This window comes from Lactuca virosa, chromosome 4, assembly GCF_052849685.1.
Source record: "Lactuca virosa cultivar CGN04683 chromosome 4, Lactuca_virosa_CGN04683_v6, whole genome shotgun sequence".
In the NCBI taxonomy this organism is placed as follows: domain Eukaryota; kingdom Viridiplantae; phylum Streptophyta; class Magnoliopsida; order Asterales; family Asteraceae; genus Lactuca; species Lactuca virosa.
In genome coordinates, this window is record NC_136429.1 from 301,893,571 (window position 1) to 301,913,970 (window position 20,400).

Here is a 20,400-nt window from a genome sequence, read left to right on the forward strand (position 1 = left end):
AGTAATCTCTCTCAAGTAGTGATCCCCAAGACAAGATACTTGCTGCAAGACCAAGAGAATAACGACAGGATCCTAGCACAGGATCTTGACACTATTGACGAGCTTAGGGATCTTGCCAAAATACGCATTGCTGCTCATCAACAAAGGATCACCAAAGCCTACAATAGGAACATAAGAGTCAGAAGGTTTCAAATAGGAGACTTGGTATTAAGGAAACCATTCCAAAACACCAAGGATCCTAGTGCAGGAAAATTGGCTCCTAAATGGGAAGGAACATAGTTTATATATGCTAAAGCAGGAAAATGAGCATATTGGCTAGAAACACTTGGAGGAGATGTTCTGCCAAGATCCTGGAATGTTATACACCTCAAAGCATATTACATGTAAGTAGGGTCGACTGATCAACAACAAAACCAAGGTATGCATGTTCTTTACCTAAATTTTTTCATTGTTACTTGTTTTCTCCTCGAGTACATTACTAAATTAAGCATCGGAGGGGCGTTAGCTCGACTAACGCCCACCCTTAGCTAACATTTGTTATGCAGAACAACGTACGGTTAAGGATCCTCAAGATTGAAGATCGAGAAACATCAGGATCCTCAAGATTGATGATCCTGAAACATCAGGATCCTCAAAGTTGAACACCATGAAACATAAGGATCTTGACACATGAAGATCTCAACGCCTTAATACTTGGTAAACTCCATTATATTTAACAATGCAATATCTAAATAAATCATATACACAAGATAGATACTGATCATATCTCCCACGCTTAAGGGTACTTAATCCCCTCTAAGGTTTAAAGAGCTAATTACCTCTTTCACACGAACTAAGGTTTATACACCTCGCTTGGACGCATGATATCTGACTGTGGGATACAGGTAAGGGGATCATTTCACGACCCAGTGGCTTGGCAACCCTCTTATCTTTGAACAGAAGTTGATATCCTTAAGGTTTATAACATTTTCATGTTATAAAAAAAATGGGATCCTACCCCAGTAATTACTTAAGGTTTATAACATTTTCATGTTATCCAAAAACCAGGATCCTACCCGAGTAATTACTTAAGGTTTATAACATTTTCATGTTATCAAAGATTGGGATCCTGCCCCAGAGATTACATAAGATCTATAACATCTTCATGTTATCACACGTTGGGAATTTTCCCCAGAGAATACAATCGAATTGTAACATATTCATGTTATCATAAATAAGGATATTTCCCATGGATTATATCACAAGTTGGGATCCTCCCCAGAATATAACATTAACATGTTATCCATTGAACCTACGGTGTTACACAAGAATTTTGTCGAAGTCTATAATCTAAACAGGTTAGCCTAAGGAGAAATTTCCAATATGTGATCCTTTTCTTCAAAGGATCTATGACAGTAAGGATCCTTTCCCTCAAGGATCCTCATCAACCTTCAATATTAAGGAACCTCATTCTCAGAAGTAAACCAAAATTCTCTCCTAATTTGGAATTTATCCTCAGTAAATTCTAAAATTCAAAGACTTATGAAGCTTAAAGAAAAACTCGAAGACAATAAGGTTCCATATTCCCTTGTCCTTAACTTTGAAGTTGTAAGTAAAATCAAGGATTCCAAACTTTCCAGTATCCTAAATCAGTGACTGATTTATGAACTTTCATCTTTTAAATTGATTCCGAGTTAATGATCAAACTTCTAAAGAAACTTTTAAATTATTTGAAAAGCCAGTTCTTGTTTCAATCCTTATCAAACCATTTCATCTTAAAAGTTATACGCTGTTTTTAGGATCCTAACTATGCAAAGACCTTAGTATTGTATTATCTAGGAAACGTAGAAAGACAAAAGAAAGATCAACCATTATATTAAAAAAAAAGGCGAACAGCCTTACAAGACTCATACGATGATATCAAAATATTATGATACCCTAATCACCTAAAAGACCTAGACGTTAGCCTGGTCACATCGGCCTTCTTCTCTTCCCCCCTAATCAACCGCAATACAGATCCTAGCTGGCGGTAGCAAGCTTAGCTGTTAATTTAGCCAGTGCCTCGCGCCAAACAACCACGTCCCATGATCCTACATTTTTAAGATGCTCAGCAAGACGGATCTTGGCCTCCTAACTGGCCACCGCAACGCTGACCTTCACGTTCGAGATCACCTCCTCCATCTCGTGTACATGCTCCTACTCTCTTTCAGCCTTCTCCTTGCTAAGCAGCTCCACCCTCCTCAGAAGGTCTGCATTGGTCGTCTTCCACATCTTCTCCTGTCCCTGAAGGGCTTGTTCATCCCTTTCCGTCCGGATCCTTAGATCAGTGGAAACATGATCAGAGACCTGTGACAAAGATATAGTAAGTAAGTCAGTGAAAAAGAAAATGAAAAATGAAGCGAGAGTGAAGTCAACACTTACAACCTAAGAAAAAGAGACCAAATTCTGGAGCGTCTCCTCAGCTCCAAGGCTCTCCAACGCTAAACCTGTGGATTCAGCAGTTTTCCTTTTCCGGGATCCCAGAGTCTTCACTGTCAAATCCACGGTTGACCTTTTAGGAGGAAGAGAGGACGAACTCTTCTCCTTCTTCACCACCAGCGGATCCCCTGACATGGCCGTATCAAGATCAGCAAGAGTGAAGTGAGCACTGGAGCGAGTGACTTTGGATCCTGTACACAGGAAAAGATTATAAAGGATCGTCACCACAAACAAGAAAAAATTAAGGATCCCTACTCTTCGACATAAGGTCAGTAGCGGAGGAGCTTTCCCACAGGATGGCTTGATCGAATCGGAAGGATCTCTCAGCTTCAGACAAGGCCAAGAACTTCTCAATCTTCTCTTCAGAATCCTCAGCGACGGGAGCAAGTTCCTTGAATTTTAAGGGTACAAAGAAACAAACAAAATAATAATAAGATCCAAGGATCACAAGCAAAAGCATTGAAATCCTACCCTTCTAAACCCACTCTGTGGGTAAGAGATCCCCATTGGGAACAGAGTCACGTGTCACAAAGAGGTATCTCCCTTTTCCAAGCTCCATCATTGTGCTTGGTTTTCTATACTAGAGAAGATCTGAGGGTTTTGACCGTGAGGAGGAAACGAAAATTCCCAAAGGTTGTGAGATTATATACGTAGGCCAACTCAGAAAGGCCTATGTCAAGTCCTTTTGATTGATTTATCTGGTCGACCCAATATAGTTCCTCCAGACAATTGGAATGACTTAGATATATGAAATCCCAGTCGCCCTAAAAAATTCGGAGACGATCCCAGGGAAAGGGTATCTCAAGCCTAAGGAGAAAGGGTACTCAGGAAAGCATACCCAAGTGGGAGAGACGAAGTCGGGCTAAATAAAAGGATCGATGGGCCTGAAAACAGCTTCAGGAGGAAAGGCCCCGTTGAATCTTAGAGACTCAATGTCATCATCGCCAAAAGAACATGTCTCCTCATAAAAGAGGATCCCTTGTTCGATAAAATCATCATCGGGAGGGGCCTAGATGCTTTTACAAGAGACAACCATTTTTCGACCCATGGTAGAAAGAATAAAAGCCTGGAAGAAAAAATTACCTTTTAATCCCAAGATAGCACGATAAAAACAAAGAAGAACGGATAGGAGATTATGGAACTGATCACTCATATTTATACTGCACCAATAAATATGATTTGACTGTTAACGGCTAGTAAACTATCCGTTGGATTTCAAATTACCTAGCCGTTAATGGATAAAACTGAAAATTACTATTCTCTCTCCTTTTATCTATCTACTTTAAGTTATTCCTTTAATATTTACGAAACTTACTCCTATATTTTCCTGAATAAGTTAGGGGAAATTGTTAGGGTTAGGATCCTTACAATATTCAGGGTCCTCAAATATCCAGGATCCTCAGCTACCTCAGGATCCCGATTAATTACCGTTATTATTTTTATTAATATTTATAACGGTCATATTTTGTCTATAACTAACATGTGTGCAGAAGTAGTCAAGGGAAGACCAATTCTCAACGAAGAATAATCTCAACTATCAGACATCTTGTGGGAAAGCTGGTCATAGAGGATCCCGTAAATATTAGACATCTTGTTGGCTAGTTTAGACTATAAATTGACACTTGTATTCTGCACACAACACACTGTTCTTTAGTCTAAGCTTACTCTATGAAATTCTATACTCATTCTTACTAAGAATTCACTATAATCATCATTTTATATCAATAAAATCATCAAGGAATGTAATCATTATCACCTCCCAAGGTTTTATGTCGGAGATCCTAGCAAGGATCAATGGCTTTCCTTGTAAACCATTGTGTGACTTTCTTTTACCATTTGTCATTACACAATCTGAACATCACAGCCTCTCATTCAATTTCGTTGATTAGTACTTGTGTAATTTTCGACCAAAATAAACATGTTTGTTTATTATGTTCTATATTTTAAAGTTTGTTTTTCTCTTTTCATCATTTTTTTAATGTTTGATGATACATACAAGTTGTGTTCTATATGTACAAACTAAAAATGCAACTAAGGACACAAATTTTGACAACTCTAAAAAGCGCAAATTATCTTACACGACAATTGAAGCTAAGAAGACAAGGAGTGTTAATATGTCGAAGAGTAATCTGTATATCATTTTATGACTTATATTTCATATTGTGTTTATATGGCTGGTAGATATATTTTGATTACAATATTTGTGTATACTATTTAACTTGGACTAATGATTAAAGTTACTTTATTTTATTATTATTTACTCCTATAATGTATATTTCCATCATTTTATTATTGTTGTCGTCTATTTATAACTGTGTCCGAACGTTAAATATGCTCATTATTACAAAATTAAATGTGGCTAAAGGGTAATAAATAGTCAAACCAATTAGAAAAAGTGTGATGGTTTTAACTATTATGCATCACCAAATGCAAACAATGGTCACATTTTTTTCCTTATGATTTTTCTTTATATGACTAAATGATGTCATATGTCATGTTTTACCACAAATGAATGTCACTAAAAGGTAACAAATAGCCACATAAATTAGAAAAAAATGTGGTGCTATATACAATACACAACAATTGTTTTAACAATTATGTATTACCAACAACAAAAAATGGTCACATTTTGTTCTTTATGTGTTTTGTTTATGTGAGTAAAATATTTCATATGTCACGTTTTAGCATAAATGAATGTCACTAAATGGTAACAAAAAGCACATCATTTAGAAAAAAATGTGTTGCTATAAGTAATATCGAGCTATGGTTTTAACAATTATGTATCACCAAAAGAAAACAATGGTTATATTTTTTTGACTTTATGTTTTTTGTTCATGTAACTAAATTATGTCATATAGCACGCTTTAACATAAGTTAATGTTACTAAAAGGTAACAAATAGCCACAACAATTAGAAACAACACATTGTTACAAGTACTATTCAATGATAGTTTTAACAATTATGTATCATGAAAAGCAAAAAATGGTCACATTTTGTTCTTTATGTGTTTTGTTTATGTGACTAAATGGTTTCATATTTCACGCTTTATAGTTAATGAATGTTACGAAATGGTAACAAAATAGCCACATCATTTAGAAAAAATGTGTTGCTATAAGTAATATTTAGCGATGGTTTTAACAATTACATATCACTAATAATAAAAAATGGTCACATTTCTTTCTTTATGAGTTTTATTTATGTGGCTAAATGATATAATATGTCATGCTTTAACATAAATTAATCTAACTAAAAGGTAAGCAATAGTCACAACAAATATAAAGTAACTATGGTTAAAAATAAATTTATCTCACAATATAATAGCAAACGCCACAAAATTAACACATTATTATCGACATAGAGACACCTAACACCACTTAATTAACAAAAAATTGTGTCTAAAAAGTATTTATGGCCATATATTCGATAAATTCCTTGATTAAATCCATACAAAATAGCCATACTTTTCTATGTGATGGTCACACTTTTAAATGTTGAATTTTATTGTGACCGTAAGATGCCTAAGCTATCACGACATATGGTCAAACATTTGAAGAATAAAAGTGTACCTATAGGGATATGGTCACATTTTTTAGGCTCGGGAAAGTGTGGTTGTATGTGAAAATTCTTTTAGTGTCACCAAGTATCAAATCAAACACTAATTTGTTTTTTCTTTCCAAATACACTGCTTGTGGTAGAGTTCTGGGTGTAGACTATATATGAAACCTTTTCATAACATTTTAGATGATCTAGATGGTTTTGACAAATATTTTCACTGTCCACATTTTCTATTACGATCTAGATGGATTTAACTAATATGTTCACATGAAGTTGGTCTTACTATGAATTTTTCTTTATCTGAATGGTCCATTAGTGTGAACTAACTCCAACAAATATTCACATTACCAAGTAATGTTTTCATCATCTATCTTGATAAAAAAAATATTTGGATTTATCTTAAGGCTTGCATTCAAATGATGTACAAAATCCAAACCAACTGGATGGTCCATTAGTGTGAACTAATTCCAACAAATATTTATATTATCAAATAGTTATTTTATCATTTGTTTTGACAAATGAGAGTCGCATTTTTTGTAAGAGTTGCATTCAAATGAATTCCAAAATCCTATCCTATTGAATATTTGGCAATGTGATTCTCTTTTTCCAAGAAATTGATTACATCTCATTCACATATTCAAATCAGCTTTTGAACTATACAAGTTTTATAGATTTCATGACTTTATTTTAAATAATTTTAGACATTCTAGATAAGTTATAACAATCCTATGAAACATTGTATAAACAATCATAAGACCACAGACTTAAACATTGGGAGAACGAATTATCCTTTTGATCCTATGAATGGTGCCAACGACGTGATATTCATGATCTAATTTTATTTTCCTTGTTTCGACCTTCTTAGTTACATAACTATACCAGTTTTATAGATTTCATTACTTTCTTTTAAACATGTTAAGACGTTCTAAATAAGTTATAACAATCCTGTGAAACACTGTATAAACAACCATAAGACCACATACACAAACTTTGGGAGAACGAATTATCCTTTTGATCCTATTAATGGTAGCAACGGCCCAATATTTCTGATCTAATTTTTTTTCCTTGTTTTAAACTTCGTACTCCTATTTAACATACTCAAGGATTGGAAGTAATGTTTTCAATGGTATTATGAATTTGCATAACTAGTTATAGACTAAACATTCAAGAGAACGCATTGCCATTTGATCTCACGGGTAGTATCATGGGCTCGTAATGCATGATCAAATTATCTTCTCCATGTCTCAATCTTATCCATCAGACATATTGGGCATGTATGTTTTTTAAGTCCTTGGACACCATTAGTTTATTGGAACAAGTCTATTAATAAGCCTTCCTGTTGTCCTTGGCATCTGGGTCGGATTATGTTTATCACCACTAATCGCATTTTACGCATGGGCAACTGAATTTCTTCTTCTTGACACTACAATTCATGGTAACGAATATAGGAACATTTGAAGTTGGAGTTTTTATGATTTTCCATGTTACTCCCAAAGGCTCTCAACATGCCTACTCTAGTATGGACATTTTCATATTGTTCATATCAAAATCAGAGTGAAATGATTATATATACATGTCAGCTATCAACTCCTAGCTTAGTGAAATTCCATTTCACTTCAGCAGGATTATTTGATAACTGTTCTTATAGTTTTAGAATGAAGTGGTTGGAGGAATCTTAAGATAAGCCTTTTCTAAGGCATGATCTCTCTATTCGTAAATGAGAACCTTTCCCAAACTATGAAGTTTGATTAGATCGATCATCCTAGCATTTAATCCCTTTGTGAGGTCTTATTGAAGTAGATTTTGGTGGCTTATCTTATTGACATCATACGATATCGATTCCATTCAGGTTTGTTTTATAAATCCTTAAATTAATTTTTAACCCTAATTAGTTATTTTCAAAGGCCAAGATCCATATTTGCATATGTGATATGTAAAGGGATGTCATATACACATCATAAAGTTATTTAAGAATGCAATGCAGTTTTCCAATTTCAATCACTTATGAAACTCCTATATCATTTGAGATTAATTGACATTCAATGGCATGTTAATCTCGATTGTGATCATCTGAAATTTAATGATGGGGATACCACAGACCATTAAATAGATGGTGAGTCAACCATGCAAAACCTCTTGATCCTTGATAAAACAAATATTCACATATTGATGTGTCGATCAACCACACAAGCTCGATCAACAAAATAATTTCGCGAGTGACTCATCATTTTAACTTATATTCTCGAAATGACATGCCGGTTAACCACAAAAGCTCCATCATCAGAATATAACTAACATGTATCTTTTCATGGGTAGCACATGACAATATTTTAATATATAAAACGGGAATTTTGTTTTATTACTTGATTAATAGTTTTAATCTTAAATCAAAATCAAATCAAACCCTTTCAATAACTCCACGCTCATAATACACAAATGAGGTGAGGGTGGTAAGCATGCAACATTTTAAAAAGTGGTCCCATTAGGAATAATAAAGACATCCTAAAACCTTTCTTAAAGTATTAAAGTGGCTGCAACTTGTCTGGATTCGACGATGATGTTTTATTAGCATCTGATGAAACATGTGGTATAATTGTTATACATAGAGTAATTATATCATATATTGTCACACCCCGCTAAAGGTGAAACACGAGGCGTGGCAGTACAAAGGGTTTCATAGCAAAAGTTTAAAGACAACACCAACCATAGTATTAAAAATCATTACAAATTTACAATGGGTTTGAACAACTTTTAAAAGAAATTACAATGTAAATTGAAATACAACACATGCGAATGCTCCTAAAAGTGAAGTGTCCCTAAGTGCCACTTACTCGATGATTCCTGAAAAAGCATGTAAACGAGCGTCAACTATAAAAATAGTTGGTGAGTACTCACAGATTAAGAATAATATTGGTTTCAAGAATCAAATTAAAAGTTTTGATAAAAGTTTCCATAAATAAAAGTATATTGCTAAAATGAGTTTTCAAGAATCGAAATAATATTCATTGTTACAAGGAGCAAACAATTTCATTGCTAAAACAAATATATAAGTTTTTAGTAATAAAAGTTTGTTGCTATAATGAGAAACAAAGTTCGTTGCTATAATAAGCATAAAAGTTTCGTTGCTAAAATAAGTATACAAGTTTCATTGCTAAAAATAAGTATACAAGTGTCGTTGCTAACATGAGAATACAAGTTTCGTATGTGCATAAAGATTTGTATGTGCATCAAGTTTCCATTCATGAGTTCACAACCCAAGCCTAATGACCGAATCGTGCCCTATTGACTACTATGTGTATCGCAAACATAGTGTATAAAATGGTAAAATGCACTCAAGCGAATCGTGCGAGTGAGGAGTTGTCTACCTCCTGATAGCGTTATCCATAATAACCATAGGCTCAAAAGAGTTAATGAGTTGTGTCTAGAGATTCCAGGGACTTAACCGCAATACAGTCCTCATGAATTAAAGTAACATACACATACATACGAAATATAGCAACCAAGTTTCATACGAGTCAAAATAAATACAACGAACATAAGAAGCTTAGGACATGCTTTTCCACCCCAAAACATTTAAAAACCGAAAATAGGGGAAGTCGTGAATACTCACAATATGCATTGAGATAATGCAAATGATGCCTTGAGCTAAGTTCCACTTGTACCACTATCGATTCCTACAATAATGGTATTCGCTAGTGAGTCACTACTACAATAGAATTATGCCAATATTGTGTCAAAATTTCATATTGATAAGTTACAAACATTTTTCTGTGAAAATTAAATTTCAATTAATCAATTGTTATATAACAATTTAATTGGAAAATTCACATTATTGAAATGCTAATATTGAACATTTTAAAAGGTGTTCTAATGATTTAATATTCAAAAACTAAATCAATTTAGTTCTAAAATTTCCCAAACTTTGCATTTCAGTTTTAATTGAAGTCAAAGACCTTAAGATAAATTTTCTTGAATTTTTTAATTGTTTAACTATTTTTCACGATTTTAGTTTCTTGAATAACCATAAAATCATGAAAAATACTAAATAGTTAGTAAATATTACCAAACTTCATATTTTGGTTCTAACTACATTAAAAGGCTTCTATATAAATTTTAATGGATTATAGATATGTATAACCATTTTCCTTATATTTAATTCTCTAAATAGATAAAAATTCATGCAAAATAGCAATCAGTTAAGAAAATTCCCCAAACTTCTTATATTACTGCCATTGCACATACTTAAGCTGGAAAAAAATATAAAAATGGATTTATAATCTGTTTAACCCAATTTTATGATTTTTGTGCATTTATTCTAATAAAAATGGAGATAAATAGAAAACAGTTTCCAAAATTACCCAAACTTTTTATAGTACTGTTATGAGACATTATTAAGCTGTGAAAAATATAAAAACGGATTTATAAACTGGTTAACCCAATTTTATGATTTTTGTCCATTTATTCTAATAAAAATGGAGATAAATAGAAAACAGTTTCCAAAATTACCCAAACTTTTTATAATACTGTTATTAGAGATTATTAAGCTGGGAAAAATATAAAAGTGGATTTATAAACTGTTTAACCCAATTTTATGATTTTTGTGCATTTATTCCAATAAAAAATGGATTTAAGTGTATTTAATCTTGGGAAAATAGAAGAAAAATAGCATACAGAAGAGAAAAATCATCAAAAATTTTATGTGCCATCCTAATATATTATAAGGTGTTCTAGTAAATTTTCATGAATTTTGGATGAGCACAAATATTTTTCCCATTATTAGGCCATTATAAATACAAAAATCAGGAAAACTAGGAATGCATTATGAAAAATTCTGAAAATATTTTTCTAAGTCTTAAACATAGGGTATGAGCTGCGAAAATTATTAGATAGCCTTTTCAAATTGTCTAAAGTGGATTTATGATTTATTGGGGCCAAACAAAAGGAAAATTCAAAACCATGCTAAACAGTAACAAAAATCGATGCAACTTACTGAGAGGTCATTATTTAGCATAGGGTCATCCAAGAATTTACCTAGGATTTATAGACCAAATAAAGTATTTTATATGATTTATTGCCCTATATTATTGCAATAATTATAATAATTTGAGGAAAACGAATTATATTCTTAAAATTTTCAGAACATCTCATTTTATTGGTGGGAATTTGTGAAAAATCGGATTTGGTCAGAAAAGGACTTTTAGATATTTATTTGGAAATAAGTCCTTCATGAACATATTGGAAACCTTTTAACAACATACTTTGATGATCTAGCTGCTAAGCTTGAAGATAATCACATGCATGTTTGTTTGAAGACCATTCATGGATATATTTTGTTCATAGTGATGTTTTTCAAGGAAAAACTTGAATGCATAAGGTAGATGAACCTCTAAAACTTGTAAAAATTCGTATTTTAGGGTTTGACATAGGTTTTGGTCCTTGGATTTCACCATCAAACAACATGCATGTTGTTCTTGGGTGAAACCCTACCACCATCATCATCAAACTCGACATTCATGGCTATGATCATGAATGTTCACAAAGAATGGTGTAGAAGAAGGACAAGTGCAAGAAAAACCTTTAAAACTAGAAAGAAAAGTGAAGGTGATTGAAGGATTTTCGTGATTACCATGAAGAACAACCCTAGAAGATGAAGATTTGAAGGTTAAGAGATGTTCTTAGCTGGAGAATTTCGTGGTTTTAGAGAGAGAAAGAGAGAGTTTGAGTGTGGTAAATGGTGGAGTGTGAGAGAGAGTATATAGAGAGAGAGAGAGAAGTGAAGGAGATGAAGTGTGAGAGAGGAGTGATTATGTGTTTTGGGAAGAGGGGAAGTGTCTTGGGAAGAGGGTGGACGGTTTTGAGTGTAAAATGCCCTCCCTCTCTTTTAATTTTATAAAAAAATTCAATTATTTTATAAAAATATCAAACTTTTTATAAAATATACGCCCTAACCAAGTTTTTGCTCATGATACCTTGATTTTTGACTTATAAATTTAGGGTAATTGTTAATGACTTAAATTTTATTTTCCTTAAATGAATTTTCATAATTTTAATTATTATAAGATCGTATTATAAGTTTCATAATTATTTTTATAGAATTTTTAATGTTAAAGTTTATAAATATGAGTTTTTATGGCTTTTAGGGTCTTGAGATTTAATAAATATTTGGATATCAAAATTAATTAAATTTTGAGACTTTTTAAGTTATTTTTGTGTTTCATAACTCTTATTCAAATTAGAAATAATGTTTGTAATTTATTTTTACCGGCTTATTGTCATTCTATGTAGTGATTCCGAAATTCAAGCGAAATTGAGGAATCAAGTATACTAGTCCTAGTCTTCAACTTTGACTTAAGTTTCTATGAGACTTTGACCTAATTTCTACTACTAGGTTAAGTGCATGATGGGTGTATATGATTCATGAAATAGTGTTCAAGTCAAGGAATGACCCGAGTGTGGATAGTCACTACAGTTAAGTAGTTGTAGAATTCACATACCAATGTGAAATCCAAGAACATTATCCATTGTTTCTAATTGTTTCCAAGTTTCTAATAGGTTATATCTTAAATTCTAGTTACTAAGTCTAGTATGTGTCGTGCCTATATGTGCAACTAAGTTTATTCAAATCTAGAACCGAGTCGAATTTTGATGGTTGTCACATATACTAAATTTAAACCTTTTAAATTTATAATATTGTCTTTCTAATTTAATTCGCTTATTAAATAAACTTCACAATAAATCTGCAAATTTTAATTCAAGTTTATATAATATTCAAATTGTGTTAATTAAATATTGAAATTTAACTTCTAATTAAATAATATTACAAATTATTTACAAAATTTGAATATTTAGATTTAAAAAATTAAAATAATATTCCAAATGAGAGGCTGATTCAGTTATCCCCAGATTTTCGAAATCAGTCAAAATCTCGAAATCTGAAAAATACACCGGTTGCGCCGCGGCCAACAGTTGGTCACGCCACGTTTCATTTTATAATTTTTACATAGTTTTTGCCAAAAACTAAAACATATTGGCTCTGATGCCACTTTTGGATTTCTTAAGCATTAAATACACTAACTTAGGTAGCGGAAACAATTAAAATTTTTATCTAAGTGTAGATGCGCCTTACAATCTAGGTTTTACTAGTTTTAGCAGCGTAGTTTAAAATCATCAAAAAAAACTATTGACCTATTTCATTGCTTTATTGTGATCTCAGGACTTCCATTTTGTTGTAATGGATGAATGATCAAAAGTAGCAACCTTTTAATGAGTCCGACCCACAACACCAAAAGCAAAAAAAATGTCAAACCCTAGATTACGGTTTATACGAAATTCAGTAACCCTAGGAGATGGATTAGAAGTTCGTATGGAGAGAGAAAGAGAGGGGGGAGAGAGGGGGAGAGAGAGAGGAGGAGGAGGAGGAGAGGTTGAGTATATTTCATAAACGGAATCATCACTCTAGGTTTTACCCCTAGCAATATATTTATAGGTTACAAATTGAATCCTAAAAGGATTCAAACTCTTAAGATTAATCTTTATCTGATTCAAACATGTCTTATCCATATCAGGGAGCCTCTCAAAAATGTCTATATCAGTGTATCCAGAAGCTTCTGGAATATTCCAATTAACTTCCTGGATTAATTAATATTGAAGCTCTTTAATTAATTAAAAACATTGAATTTATTGCCAAAATAATTTATAATTAATTTATTAATTCCTTAAAAAATTAAAAATTTATTTATCTTTGTTTCCTTATTGCTATTTGGGCTATGAGATAATGCAAAAGGTCATTGCTATTATTACAAATATTTCCAAAACAGTTAATGACCTTGAACACTATTTCTGATAGAATATTGCATGCATCCGAAAATTCATGTTACCTTTTGTAAAAACAATATTCATATATGGTTCTTTTGGTTCTAAATAAAATTTCATTTTATTAATGTTTTGTTCAAAAATCGATCAAGCGAAGATTAACCAAGTTGTATGAGAGGTTGTGATGTTGTAGCTAATATAAGAATCGAATTGAAGTTAAAATGAAAAGAGAGGTTTACAAGGAAATATCTTGATCCTTGTTTGGCTCTTTGACATAAAACCATGGGAGGTGATAATCATCACCTGCCTTGTTTGATTTTATTGATTGAAGATTAAATTACAGAGATAAGCATGATAATACAATTACAAATGATAAAATGAGTCTAAATGGGTAAAGTGTCAGAGAATTATCCCCATTGTGTGTGTTTTATAGGTGTATATAGAGTCTAGGTTATGTAACTAAAAGTCATATATTTTCGGGATCTTGTTGAACTGCTACTTGTAATGTGCTTCGACTTGGTGTTCATGGGTTTTAAGCCAGGTTGAAATGATTCTTCATTGTGAATGAGTCATATGTCGACCATTTATGCACATGTGAGAAATAAGTAAGATATATAGTCATTAAACATGTTAGGAATTAATAATGGTGATGTTCAGGATCCTGATGTATGCTTGGGATCCTGAGACTCGTTTAAGATCCGAGATCCTAGATAGGTTTAAGGATCCTTAAATATCATTGAGATCCGGGATCAAGGATAGGATGGAGGATCTTGGTCCTAACAATTGCCCCTAAATTATACCTGCAAAATATTTGAATTAATTTCATGTATTTAAAATGTATAATTTAATTAATTGGAAATAAAGGATTTTAAATTCAAACTCTAACAGATAGAATTGTATCCATTCAAAAAGATATGATTATGTTGTCAAATCTCCTCTCTATCCTCTGCGATCCTCATAAATAGGGGTTAATGGTTATTGATCTTCTAGTACTTCTTTTAGCTCTCTTTCAAGCGTTATCAGTTATCTTGAAGGTAAATTTCTTGTTCCTTTCTTCACATTTTTCTTGTTTGATGATCATGGGTAAAAATGCACTCCGTTCTCGCTCGAGCATCCTTACTTTTCCTAATGAGGACTTCCTCGATCAAAATATCCACGAGGGGACATACTCTTTTGATGATAACGACACCGAGTCCTTAAAATCGACCGGAGCTTTTCCTGCCGTTGTCATTTTCATGCCTTTTCATGATGCGGCAAAACTTGACTTGGTGTCTTCTACTTGAGTTTGTTTTCCAGAATATCCTTTCTCATTGGGTATGACATACCATTTTTCTGGCATCATCTTTGAGTTCTTCAAAGTTAAAAAATTTTCTTATTTTCAAACTATGCATGTGATCTAGAGGATCCTTTTTTAGATCGATTGGATAAATTACTCTAAAAACATTGACATGGGGTTAGACGAATTGGCCAATGTTTATGATCTTCAAACTTTTGGATCATCTAATTCCTGCTCAAAGTCAAAACCAACAAAGTACATCTAATTTTGAAAACAAAAAGATGTTTCCTGGAAATAAAGGTTTTTCTTTGAGAAACACAACTCTATCCCCAACGACGATATCCTACCAATAAACTGGGTTAAAAAGGGTAGGATTTTATTTAATTATGATAATGATCCCGAAATTCACACTTCCTTATTTTGTTTGTTTTCACGTGGCTTTTAAGTTCGTGGAAGTTGTTTCAGTTGCTGCAGAAACTGAGGAGAAGATTGAAAGCTTTCTCGCTTTGCCTGAGGCTGAAAGATATTTCAAGGTTGACCATTCCAGCATTTAAGAAGGTTCTTCCACCACTGCTTTGTTGTTTACTGGAAAGGATCCTTATTTTTTACTTGTTTAATTTCGGGGATCTCGAACCGATGAGGGTACTTTGCTATTTTCAGGATCCAAGGCTACATATTCTAGCGCTTGCTTCTCCCTCTCGGAAATTGATGAGTCCATGCCTAGTGGTCATCTCATTTCCAAGAAGGTGAAGACATCCTCTTGAAGCATGCCTTGGAGATCAAGGGGGTGATTGCTGAGGTTTAAGGAAGAGCCATCAAAGCCATCTGGCAGACGAAAATTAAGTTGGTGAAGAATGTGGTGAACGAAGGAACTTGGAATAGGCACGTTAATGTCATTTAGGATCTTGCATAGAAGAAAAAGAAACTGGAGGAAGAGAAGAAGGAGACAAAGGATACCTCGGTTGGGAGCGATCAAACCTTGAATTAGAGCTGATTAGTTTTTAAGACAATTTTAAGTTTAGAGTTTACACAAACTATTATGATCTTAATAATCTGAAATAAAAAATTGGGATTATGTTGTTGGATTATGTGTGTAATCCCATAATTATGATTGGTATGTACTTGACCCGATACAACATGTTCCATTTGGGTTGTAACACTCTAGAACAATTTCATAGGATGGATATTTGAGAAAAAGGTTATTTGTGATTTATTAATATATTATAAGTATAATATATTAATTGAGAAATCATATTATTTAATTAGTATTGATCAAGATTTAATTTGGAATTAATTTAGTGATCAAAAGAGACTAATTCAATTAACGGGGACTGATTGTGTAAATCAGTGATACATATGGTTTGGGCTATTGATCCATGATGGACTAAGCTTATGTGAAAGTCCATGAAATATTAGTCCATATGAATTATGGATCATAAGCCTAATTGTAAGAATTAGGGTTTGCTTATGACTCTTGAAATTCTACACTATATATGTATTCCTCAAAAACCAAAATCGTGCACTAAGTGTTCTTAGAAGCTCTAGCCGATTTTGAGTCTACATCTTCTCTCTCAAATTCCTCCTCTTGCTCTTGGTTTGTTATAATTCCATTCGAGGCATCACACTTGAGGTGCTAGGCTCTTGAAAGACCAATTCCTACAAGCTACAACAAAGATGTAATCTTCTAACCTACTTTTGTGGTTCATATATCAAATTGTATGCTAGTTGTAGGTTTCAAGCTTTGGAAATTTTTGTTGCATGTATAACTAGAGAAAACTTAGATCCAAAGATATTAGGGTTGTATCTGCACCATAGAAGTGTTATAGTACCTAAAACCCAACAGTGGTATCAGAGCCATGGGTAGTTTTCTGTTATATAGATGCATAGATAATTGTTCAAAGTTGGAAAAGTCCAAAAACTGCACTCTGATAGGAGGACTCGACGAGTCCATACATTAACTCGTCGAGTCCATGCTCCTAAGTGATGAACTCGTCGAGTGCATTATCCGACTCGACGAGTTGGATCATCTCTTGGCAGTTTTTCGGGCTTTTTGGCCTCATTTGGATTAGAATCATTACCACAAATTGTTTTTTTATCATAATATATGTTTTTCTGATATGGTAGTGATTATTCTCTTCCAATTAAAAGATAAATTGTCAAATTTTAAGATAATTACTAGTTTATATGATAAAGCTAATTATTTGTAATTTTTGATTTGAAATTATCTTACTACAAGAATTGTATTATGATCAAATTGGTAAAAGATAAAAATGATTATTTTATAAGTTTATAATTTGATCTAAATGTTTTTTGGAGTTACAAAACTTGTCATCAAGTTTGGAACTCAAAGGTTTTTCAAGAGTTACAAATTTTGTCATCAAATTTGGAATTCATAAGTTTTTTTAAAGGAGTTACAAATAAATTGATCTTAATGTTTCTGAAGAGTTCCATAACTTATGGAACTTGAAAAGTCTCATCTTCATAAAACAAATTAACTCCTTAAGTTATGGAGTTCAAAAGTTTTCAAGAATTACAAAACTTGCCCTCAAGTTTTAAAAGTTGAAAAGTCTCAATTAAGAAGCATTGAATTCATGGAAACCCTAGTAATTTGAAAATTTTTCAAAAATGTAACTCATGGGTTCATAACTTAAAATTAATTAAATAGTTTTTATTTGATTTAGCATATTGATGTGTTTTGAATAGTTCAAATTAATTCTTATGGGCTTTATTAATACTTAATTAAATATTTAATTAAAACAGTATTATTAAATCTATAATTACATGGTTTAAATTTAATTAAATTAAGAGTATAATTTAATAATAGATTAAACCATCAATTATTTTAAAAGTTTAAAATACACTCTTATACTATATAAAAATAAAAGTCTCATATATTATATATGTATAAGTTAAAGGTCAGTCTTACCATTAATAGGCCTCATTCACGAAGTCGGCCTATAAGGGGGGTATAAGGTTACTGCCTATAAAATGGTGGTTTAATGGGTGTCCACTCTCACCCACCGCTTCCTTGACTGGTGGAGGATCGTTAGCCGAATGGGTAGGATAGGACATTAATTATCATTAAAAGTATAATGAAAATACCAAGTAACTAAACACTTATAAATTCACAATCTTAGTTACTTTGGAAAAATGTGAATTTGGTGCTAACCCATGAAATTGCACTTTGCACCTTGTTAAATTGTTAGTGGATCGTGTGTGGTTAACCGACACACTAATTTGGGACTGACAATGTGTGGCAAAGGGTAGCTTGATGTTAATCATGGATCAATGGAGCGTGTGTGGTTAACAGGCACATTGATTGGATGATTTGTAACATTAAGTGTACCAAGCTAATTTGCATGGTTATTCACACCTTGTTTGTGATCCTCGGCATCCCAGTCACAAACTTGAGAGGGCATAATCGAGATTAAACATGCCATTGAAAAGTTCAATGAATCTCAAAGAATGTAGGAATTTCAATTCATTTAAAACCTAAAATTCATTTTTGTTTTTCATGGTGGAAATTGGTAAATCGTCATTTACCTACCTTTAAATAATTTTCAATTGGATTACGACATCCCTTCTCCGAATAGTAATTTATTCATTTTGGTGTTATATTAAGGACTTAAATCAACTAACTTGAATTTCTCCCCTTGTATATATCTAGTTCAGATAACTATGGTCTTCCCGAATATTTTGGAAAAAGCCTTCCTCATGAAGATGATGTTCCCAGAAATCATGCTTCACTTCCTCCACCTCCTCCAATAATTCTCCCTAACCCACATGTTCAAAGACTTGAAAAGTTCAAGGTCACTCAAACCCTATTGGCAAGCAAACATGAAGATGGAAAGTCTGTATGTGCTCACGTATTGGACATGAAGCTGCATATTGACAAGATGGGAATGTTAGGAGTCGATGTCTCGAGGAAGTTGGCTGTTGACTTGGTTCTTCAGTCACTTCCTAAGTTATATAGTGAGTTCATTAAAGATTACTATATGATAGACCGCGACATGTCCCTTATCGCTCTTACCTATTTGCTAATTGCTGCTGAATCGGTTATGATTTGGCGCACTGGTAAAGCAAATGTGATTGGAAGATCTACTTCCCAAATTTCCATGGACATTGACAATGGAAACATTGGAAGTCTAGAAAAGTTTTCTCTTTCCAAGGGAAAGGGAAAGGTTAAGTCTGAGATTGTCCCGTGTACCATTCCAAAAAAGTCTGTTTGTTTCTATTGCCAAGAGAAGGGGCATTGGTTGTGAAGCTGCCCTGACTACGTGAGAGATCTAAGAGATGGTAAAGTCAAAATGTATGAATCTACTTCAGCTAAGTTCACTATCTAACTCTATTAAGTTCCTACTTATAGACTCTTAATACATGACGTGATAAGATTGCATTTTGATGCTTTGTAGGATCAAAGAAGAGAAAGGAAGCTTGAAAGAAGAGTAAGCTGATTCTGATCGCGAAGAGATGGATTTCGATCGCATAGTTCGATGTTCGGAATTTTGAGTTGCTGCTTAGGAATTATGATAGATTGCATAGAAATATGTAGCGACATAGTTTTCATATGTGCTTACATTGTAAGGACAACATTTTCTGCGTTTTATAAATAAAGAAAGAATTTTGAATTTATCTTATTTATATTTCCTTGCATTGGCATTTGTGAAAATTGATGTTTCTCTCTTTCTATTTTTAGGGATATGGATTTGATTCTTTCGTTTGTGGTAGTGTCTAAATTTACCAAATAAAGAAAGATTCTCATCACCAAGTCTCAGTTGGATAGAAACTTGGAAACTTGCAACTTGTATTGTATGATGAATGAGAACCTTCGTCTTTGGGAAATTAAGACTAATTCCTTTCTCACATGTATATGCAAGTCAAGTGAAGGACTAGGGGATCGGGTACACTTGGTTGTGTGCTGGTCAGGTCCACCACAAAGAACGATAAGACTATTCGTCATGATTTACTAAAGTTTAGTAAATATGGTTATGCTTACAAGATTAAGTATAATTCTGAGTCATTGGAAAAGTATCAATAGATAGCAGAACGAATAAGAAGAATCAAATTAGGCAGAAAGATAAAAGTTTCTCCAATCTGAAACAAAGGGCGAGTACTTTAGTATCGTGTTTTATTATCATCCTTATGATTATGGAACCATGTCACAATTGATCCTCTAAGGATACCTTAGTGAACTTGTATGGGTAATAAGAGGAATCGTGAATTTTTAAAATGGTTAAATCATTTAAGGTGAGTCATACTTCGTTCCAAAATCGAGTCTTAGAGTTATACTCCAAGATTGT